General features: G+C 36.0%; 1 non-coding gene across 1 annotated transcript; it reads left to right on the top strand.

The window, feature by feature from the left end:
• The first annotated feature begins 3,706 nt into the window (after nucleotides 1-3,706).
• Nucleotides 3,707-3,813, top strand: LOC128285904 (small nucleolar RNA R71). The gene has a single exon (XR_008276451.1). It is a non-coding gene; the product is annotated as a small nucleolar RNA R71 (small nucleolar RNA).
• The last annotated feature ends 5,547 nt before the right edge of the window (nucleotides 3,814-9,360 follow it).

Raw genomic sequence — 9,360 nt, forward strand, 5'->3', positions numbered from 1 at the left:
GGCAATGATATAAGATCTCAGCAGTCTCACTTTCGGATGCACACTTTCGAATTATATTATCTGCACACTGTTTAAACAAGAACGGGTCCTCCCAGAAATAATTCTGACTATCATGAAGGAATTTCTTCCTTTGTTAGTATGTCATTTCTTGATGAATTATTCCACATGCAAGATAATTGGAAAAATTAGCAAACCAAGGTGTTTCATGAATTTGACTCACCTCAAATAAGTGCTCATCTGGGAAATTCTTGTTGATAGGAACATGTGGTCGAGTTACCTCATCTTGCTTCAACCTTGACAGATGATCAGCTAATTGATTTTCAACGCATTTTCTATCTTGGATCTCAAGATCAAATTCTTGGAGTAAAAGTATCCAACGAATTAGCCTCGATTACATATCTTTCTTCGTGAGCAAGTATTTAATAGCCACATGGTCAGTAAATGCTGTAACTTTGGTACCTGTAATATATGAGCGGAATTTTTCAAAAGAAAAAACTATGGCAAATAGTTATTTTTCAGTTATTGTGTAGTTGAGTTGGGCTAATGTCAAGGTTCTACTTGCATAGTAAATGGGGTGGAACACTTTATTTTTTCTTTGACTCATCGTAGCTCCAACAGCATAATCACTTGTATCGCACATCGACTCAAAAGTTGTGCTCCAATCAAGTGTAATGATTATTGGGGCTGAGATTAACCCCTTTTTAGCTCTTCAAAAGCTTCTAAACATGCTTTGTTAAAACCAAACACTGCATCTTTCTCTAACAACAAACACAACGATTTAGAAATTTTTGAAAAATCTTTGATAAACCTGCGGTAAAAACCGGCATGGCCTAAGAAACTTCTGACTCCTTTTACATTCATTGGGGTCGGTAATCTTTCAATTATGTCCACCTTTACTTTGTCGACTTCAACTCCTTTGTTTGAAATTCTATGCCCTAAGACAATCCCTTACTTAACCATAAAATGGCATTTCTCACAGTTAAGGACAAGATTCATTTCTTCGCATCTCTTCAGTACCTTAGCCAAATTACTTAAACAAATATCATAAGTGTTACCAAAAACAGAAAAATCATCCATGAAAACCCCAACAAAATTTTCAACCATATCAATGAATATTGCCATCATCCATCGTTGAAAGGTTATAGGTGTATTGCATAAATCAAAAGGCATTCGCCTAAAAGAAAACGTACTGTACGGACAAGTAAAGGTTGTTTTATGTTGGTCTTCTGGAGCTATAAATTTTTGGTTATATCCCGAATAACTATCTAAAAAATAATAGAATTCATTACCTGCCAGTCAGTCTAACATCTGATCCATAAAAGGTAACGAAAAATGGTCATTCTGACTGACTTTATTTAGCTTTCTGTAGTCAACACAAATTCTCCAACCAGTAATAGTTTTTGTTGGGATCAATTCGTTAAGCTTATTCTCAACAATCGTAATTCCACTTTCTTCGGCACATATTGCACCGGACTTACCCACAAACTATCTGGAATAGGATATATGATTCCTGCATCTAGCCATTTGATCACTTCCTTTCTCACAACTTCCTTCATAATAAGATTGAGCCTCCTTTTCCCATCAATTCGAGCTTTTTCACCTTCCTCTTGAATAATTTTGTGCATGCCAAATGAAGGGCTTATACCTCGAATATCAACTATGGTCCAACCAGTTGCCTTCTTAAATTTCTTTAGAACAACAATTAGTTGCTCCTCTTGATCTTTCATCAGTTTTACTGAAATAATCATAGGCAAAGTAGAACAGTCACCTAAATAAACATATTTCAAATGGGAAAGAAGTACCTTTAGTTCGAGTGTAGGTGGTTCTTCGATTGACAATTTGGGTTGTACAAGTTCTCTGATTTCCAACTCCAATGGTTCAAACCATGTGGATTGAATAAAATTTCTTAGATTGGCTTCCACCAGAACCATGTTTTCTTCACTTTCTTCATCCTCCAAAGGGTCAAACTGTAGGGCTTTCTCCAATAGATCTTCCTCAAAATTACTTTCCATAGAAATCAAGGTTTCTATCTTTTCCATAACTGAACACTCTTCTGTCGAATCAGGAAATTTCATCGCTTTAAGAATGTTAAAAGTTACCTGATCATCTTGAACTCGCATAGTGATTTCACCTTTCGCACATCAATTAACGTTGTTCTCGTGGCTAGGAAAGGTCTCCCAAGGATAATTGACACTTCCTTATTTGCTTCAAAATCTAGAATAATGAAATCAGTAGGAAAAATAAATTTATCGACTCTTACCAAAACATCCTCGATCTTTCCTTCAGGGTATGCTAAAGATCGATCCACTAGCTGGAGCTTCACAGTTGTAGGTCTTACTTCTCCTATCCCTAGCATCTTGAAAATAGACTTAGGCAGCAAGTTGATACTTACTCCTAAGTCACACAAAGCTTTACCACAGTAAGATTCACCAATGTTACAAGGTATCATAAGGCTTCCTGGATCCTTCAACTTCGGTGTCAGCTTGTTCTGCAGGAACACACTGCACTCTTTTGTCAAGGCAACAGTCTCATACTCACTCAGTCATTTCTTCTTGGATAGTACATCCTTCAAAAACTTCACATAATTTGGCATTTGTTCTAAAGCCTCCACCAATGAAATATTGATGTGTAATTGCTTCATAACATCCAAAAACTTCTTGAATTGCACCTCCTGTTTCTGCTTGTGTTGCTACAATCTTTGCGGATATAGAGGTGTGAAACTTTTGGTTGAATCGGCCAACTCTTCTAAGTAGGTAAATCTGCATCCAAAGAAGATGTTAAAGTATCTGAATTCACTAAGTTAAGATTTACCTTGCCAGTCTTGGCAGATTCTGATTCCTTTGGTGTAAGAATTTCAACAACTGGTTAATTCTCCTCAATGGGCTTATCTTCAACATCAATTAATAGGGGTTCCAAAATTTTACCACTTCACAATGCCACTACCTTGATATGTTCTTTACCTAAATTTTTTGGATTCTCAGTATCACTTGGCAAGGTTCCTTGCAATCTATTACGAAGCTCTGTAGCTAACAGACCCATTTGGTTTTCCAAATTTTTTAGTATGACTGCTTGGCTTTAGATCAAAGAGTCATTCTTTACCATGTACGCTTTCAACAAGTTCTCGAAACTATTTGATGCCTCAGCTTGAGGTGGTTTTAGAGCTTGCTGATTAAATCCTTGAGATTGGTTGGGTTTATGCTGCAAGAAGTTGTGGTTCGGTCCATTTCCTTGGTTACTCCAAGAAAAGTTAGGATGGTTACGCCATGAAGGATTGTAGAAGTTGGACTAGGGTCCTTATCCACTCCTATTTTGATATTGGTTCCCCACATAGTACACAGACTCGGGATTTGATGGACAATTCTCAAAAAAATGACCTTTCCCATAGTACACACAGGAAACTACTTCAAACGGACTTAGTGGCTAAGCTGCAAAATTATTAACACTATTAGCGGTAATAGAGGAAATAGACGATACCTATGCTGATAACGAAGTGAGAGCATCAACTTCATGAACTCCAGCTATACGTCTTCCTGAAGCTGTTTGATTTGTTAGCCATTGATAGTTGTTGCTCGCGATCTTCTCGATGATCTTATAAGCCTCATTATAAGAGTTAGACAAAATTGCACCATTTGCAGAAGCATCTGCCATCAATCTTGTATGTGCATTGAGACCATTATAGAATGTCTCCAACTGGATACAATGAGGAATCCCATGATGAGGACACTTGTGAAGTAACTCTTTGAATCACTCCCAAGCCTCATACAAAGACTCGTCATCTAATTGTTGGAAAGTTGTGATCTCATTCCTTAACTTAGCATTCTTGCTAGATAGGAAATACTTAACCAAAAATCTCTCTGCTAATTCTTGCCATGTAGATATGGAACTTGGTGGCAATGAATTGAGCCATGCTCGTGCTTGATCTCGCAGCGACTGCGGAAACAACTTCAACCTCAGTACGTCTTTAGTCAAATCGACTATCTTGAATGAATCACTCACCTTTATAAATAATCGAAGGTGGAGATGTGGTTTTCCTATGGGCATACCACTAAATTGACCCACTGTTTGTAGCATTCGAAACATCACTAGTTTCAATTTGAATTGGGTTGCCTCAATATCTGGCTTTCTAATTCCTGGATTTAACTCATTGAAAAACGGCACAGCATATTGTTTGATGCATCAATCCCTATCACCGGCAATGAGGATGGGATTTTGTACATGATCAGTTTCATTACTTTGGTTTTGATTCTGATTCCCAAGGTCCATCTCAACTTGTCTTTGAGCTGTTCGTTCACATCTTCTTTGTCTGAAAGTTCGCTCAATTTCAAGGTCTACTGGGAGTAAATCGATAATCCGATCTATGCTTATAAACACCTGAGAAGAAAATCAAAAAAATTAAAAAGAATAAGTTAGTATTGTTAGAAATAACCAAATTGAAAATAAATAATTTCACGAAGAATAACTATGGCAACAGTTGACAATCCTCGGCAACAGCGCCAAAAACGTATAACGCTCGAGTTTGTGCAAGTGTACACAGTCATTATCAAGTAATAAGTAAGTATCGAGTTTTCATCTCCACAGGGATTGTATTTGTGCTAAGTCACTTAATTTGTAAAATTATATTAACAATTTGATAAATAAAAACAATATAATTGAGAAGTGATGAAAAATTAAGTATATGAAACTAAATGCAATGATCCCTAATGCAATTTATCCTAAGTATGCAAACTATATGAATGAAATAGATTTTAGCAGAATTAACATAATAAACAACAATTATAACATAAATAAGCTAGGACAATTACTTTAATTAAACTCAAATTATTAGCAACATACTTATCAATATTCGAAAAAACATTCCATGGCAGCTCTATCTTTCATGAGTTTGGAAACCATATTAGGTCATTTCGGAATCCTTTACTTAGTAAATACGCATTTTACTGATCCTTATTTACTAAGGGTTTCTTAGTATTCGTGTGAGGTAACAGGGATGTGTTAGGTTTGAAACAATTTAATCACACAAATCTAAAAACTATGCAGATAACAGAGCCTGGTTAGGGTTGTTATGCAACCTAAAATTTAACCGGGTTTGGATCTAAATTGAGCATGCACATTTCAATTATGCGTCCATTAGCCGTCGTCTGGTTAGAATCACTTAGCTAATTCAGGTGCATTTCAATCACGTGGTTGTCTCCCAAGACTCTAACTGACGAGGGTTCCTTCGTTCCTTCGCTTCGCTTATTTGCTGATGGCTCTCCAAGGTGGCAGACTAAGGGTTCTTTAAGAGGCTAATTTGCTAAAAATCCTTATGGAAAGATGATGATAGGTGTGAGGGGGAAAGAAAGCTAAGAGAGTTAACAGAGGAGAGAATGATGAATGAGTGAGGGATGATGGACAAGTGAGAAATGGGGTCTTATTTATAGGTGAGGCAAGGGAGCTAGTTTGATAAAAATAGGAGTGTCCATCATTTGAAAATTCATCCAAGAGTGGCTAGCCATGATATGTGGGAGTGTGGCTGATTTTTTGCTTGATTTAAGTGCCACAACATCATCTAGATCAAGACTCGGTCAATTGCAAATCTCCGGGTAAATCTCTGATTTCTTCAACTCTTCAAGGACCTTGTGTAATTAAACCAAAATTTTATTTATGAACATCCATATGCAGCCAAATTTTTGGTTGACTTGGTCCTCTATTTGGATGGTTTTGTAATCAACATAAAGCTCTCAGACCTGTCCGGCAATAGTAGATAATTTAGAGGACCAAAGAATATAATTTAGCCACTTTAATTAATCGATTTACTTAATTAATTAAAACCCAATTTATGAATGAAATATATTAAAATAAATTATTTAATATAACTCTATATTTTATTATTTAATTTAATCATGCATGACCCACTTTTTAGCTTGAAAACATAATATGCTCAAATTAATATAAAAGAAGCCATTTTACGCATGAAAACTATATAATAAAACATAAAATCACATTTTAATAATTTCTATGTCCCAATTTCATATTTTTATATATACTTGGTTTTAACAACAAATTTAAGTAAAAAGGTGACAAATTATATAGGAAAAATCCTATATATTTTTCAGCTTACAGTTGTCGAAGCAACTATGATCAGACTGCTTTTAATTATTATCATTTAACTTATAAATGTAACTAAAATAATACACAATTAATTTCTGGTCTTATACAAGCTCACGAAAGCTCTTTCACTAGCCTAAGATCGAAATAAAACAAATTGTAAAAATTTTGAAGTTTTGGGTTGACGTCGTGACGTTAGGGGTTCTTCTCCGTGACGCAACCCTCTGTTCAGTGCTCGTCTTGACCTCGAGCAACGATGTCACCACTTAGAATTTTGCTTTGTTCCTCGTTGCGACATCAGAGATTCCACGTCGCAACATGGCTCACTATTTTAAAAAATGACCATTTTGAAACAAGTTCAAAAGACTTGTGTTAACTTGTATAATCCCAATCACAACCAAACAACACTTTTACAATAGTATATAAGGTAGAACATACCAAAACAATACTTTGAAATGACATTAAGCAACTAAGTTCCAAGTTTGACCATTTTTTTTATACAAAACTGACTTAAACCCTAGGTACTTGCCATTTACAATCGAAAGTGGTACATTACAAACTTTGTTGAGTTAGAAACAATCATCTGGATGTTTGCTTCAATTCCTGAGGATTCGAGAATCATTTGAACCTATACGCGGAGAAAACAAACCGTACCCTGAGCTATAGGCTTAGTGGTACATTTATAAATCATAGCTTAAAACATAAGTAGTAAAACATTTCAATTCCATACATGTATATTTATATACATATAACACTATACTAACTTTCAATTTGGTTACCGTACTTTAACTTATACGTAAGTATGCATAAAACCAAATCTTTATTCAATCCAATCCAATTACAACATTAAGCATTCAATATAAATATTTTCCACAAATAACTTACATCTAATAACACATAATTCACTTCTTAATATCACATTATTCACTAAATTCTAGAATCTTCATTCATACCCGTTTAGGCTCCCAGGGCTGGTTCATTTGATTTGTATACTCAACAATGTGATTTCAACATTTCTTTCACAATTAACTATGATTCATTCAATGCTATCGATTTATTCACATTCGCATCATTCACCAAGTTACATTTTAAAATCCTTATTAACTTGACTTGGACTCGAATGGATACTCGGATCATCCTTCCAACACACCAAACTGGCACTGAAGTGCATCACTAGATAACCTAAAGTAGGGTAAAGTAGCACATAAAGTACACACTGGTGCACAAAGCACATCTTAGCACACAAAGTGCATCTTAATGCACCAAGTGCATATATGGCACATGAAGTGCATCTTGGTACAAGAGGTGCATCTTGGAGCATAAGCGTATAAACCCATTCACAATTCGTTCATATGGCATGCCAACTATATCCTACTCAGCATGAATAATTAATAGGGTATCAAATTTCAATTCCATTTACAATTTAGTACACATCAAAATTTCAATCATATACACTATAGTAAATCAATTCATTAAAATAATGTATGTATTTCATATCAATCAATACATATTCTCACTCAATTCCATAGCAAAATTCATATGTTAAGTGGTTCATACTATTTTATATTTTATTCAATTTAGTCCTCTATTATGAGAATTCACATTCAAGACCGACCCAATAGCTTTTACCATTAGTATATACTTACCTCTTTACTCTTGTATGCATGTAATATGAAAATACAAGCAATTTATATGACTTTAAATTATAAATGTACAAACCAAAATTTTCGGCTACTCATCGATCACATTTGTTTTTCCTCTCCCTCTCGATGATTCAATGTTGTCGTTACCTATGAATAATAATAAAATAGATCATATTATCAAATCTCAATAAAAAAAGAATCAAATACCAATTTTTAAAATTTTTTAAAATTATTCAATTTAGTCCCTAAAATCGGGATAAGCATAACTTTCAATTTAAAGCCTCAGATTAAAATCTAATTTCACCAAATCTCATTAGAGACCCTCTATTTTCTATGCCTACCAGTAATTCCTGATAGTTTTTCAATTTATTCAATTTGGTCCTTAATGTACAAAACTAATAATTAAGCTTTACAATTTAACAGGGTTCGCATGTTAAATAGGAGGGTTCACATGCCTTACCTGACTTTCCAAGTCATGCGAACTCGTGTTTAAATGCGATAAACAAAGGCACTCACCTGTGGTTCACAATTCATGATGAGCCTATACCACCTGCTTGCCCTTGTCCTTGCTCGTGTGTAGTAACCCATTTCTGCCTGGGCCCATAAAATCAATAAACAAAGTTTGCTGAACTAAAAACCAGTCCATTAAATAAGGTTTTTTAAACTGTCTGTTTCCAGTCCAAAACCCGGTTAGCCCAAAAGCCCAATACCCATTTACACCCAAGACCCACTACCTAAACCGATCTACTACAGACCCAAGTCACTCAGGCCCAAAAGGCCCAATGACTTAAAACACCAGTAGGAAACCCTAGGGTTTCCTTGGAACCTCAGCGCCGGAAGAGCAGGTCCAGAAGCTTCGCCACGTCAGAACCGTTCTAACTCCCAAAGCAAAGGCCATTAATAGCCCTGTCCCCTAACGTCACCCCAGCTGGCCCTCATCAATGTTGGTCTGATCGATGGTCATGAGGTCCCATCAAAGCATTGACCACAGCCTTTGGGCACTCCGAACGTCACCGCCGTTTGCCTCACATCAGTACGCCGTGATCTCAGGCCTCACCGTTGACCTTTGCGCCTCCATCGGTGCCGAAATCTTCGCAGCAGAGGCCGTCCTGTGGTCACCAGGCAAGATTCGCATCAACAACATGAACTCCGCTGGATTTTTGGTACCTAAACATGCATAGTCTAAAGGCTATAAAGCCTTCCTTCAGATTTGTAATGGGTATATTTTTTCATATTTTTTTCGAAAAGAACACGTTTTATACATACACATATACAATAAAAAATCAGCATCTTATCGAAGGAACAGAGGTGATATACCTTTACCTTTTATTTTTTTTCCTTTCTTTAAATACATGCAAGTATTATCAAAATAAACTAAAAGGAGATTTACCGTTGAAATCTCACTGGAAAACTAAGACTCTTCGGCTTACGACCGCCATATGTGGCGGAGTCATTGGCGGCGCGTGGGCGTGTGAGTACATGGGTGCCCAGGAATGGAAGCCCGACGAAGCTCCGAGAGTCACCCTCCCCAATCCTCTTTCAGAGGATTTTTAGTTTTTTTTTGTCCCGGGGTTAAAATGATTTTAAAACTGAAACTTAGGCTTATAAAGCCTTACGAAAATGATGTCGT

This window comes from Gossypium arboreum, chromosome 12 (assembly GCF_025698485.1).
Source record: "Gossypium arboreum isolate Shixiya-1 chromosome 12, ASM2569848v2, whole genome shotgun sequence".
NCBI classification, from domain to species: domain Eukaryota; kingdom Viridiplantae; phylum Streptophyta; class Magnoliopsida; order Malvales; family Malvaceae; genus Gossypium; species Gossypium arboreum.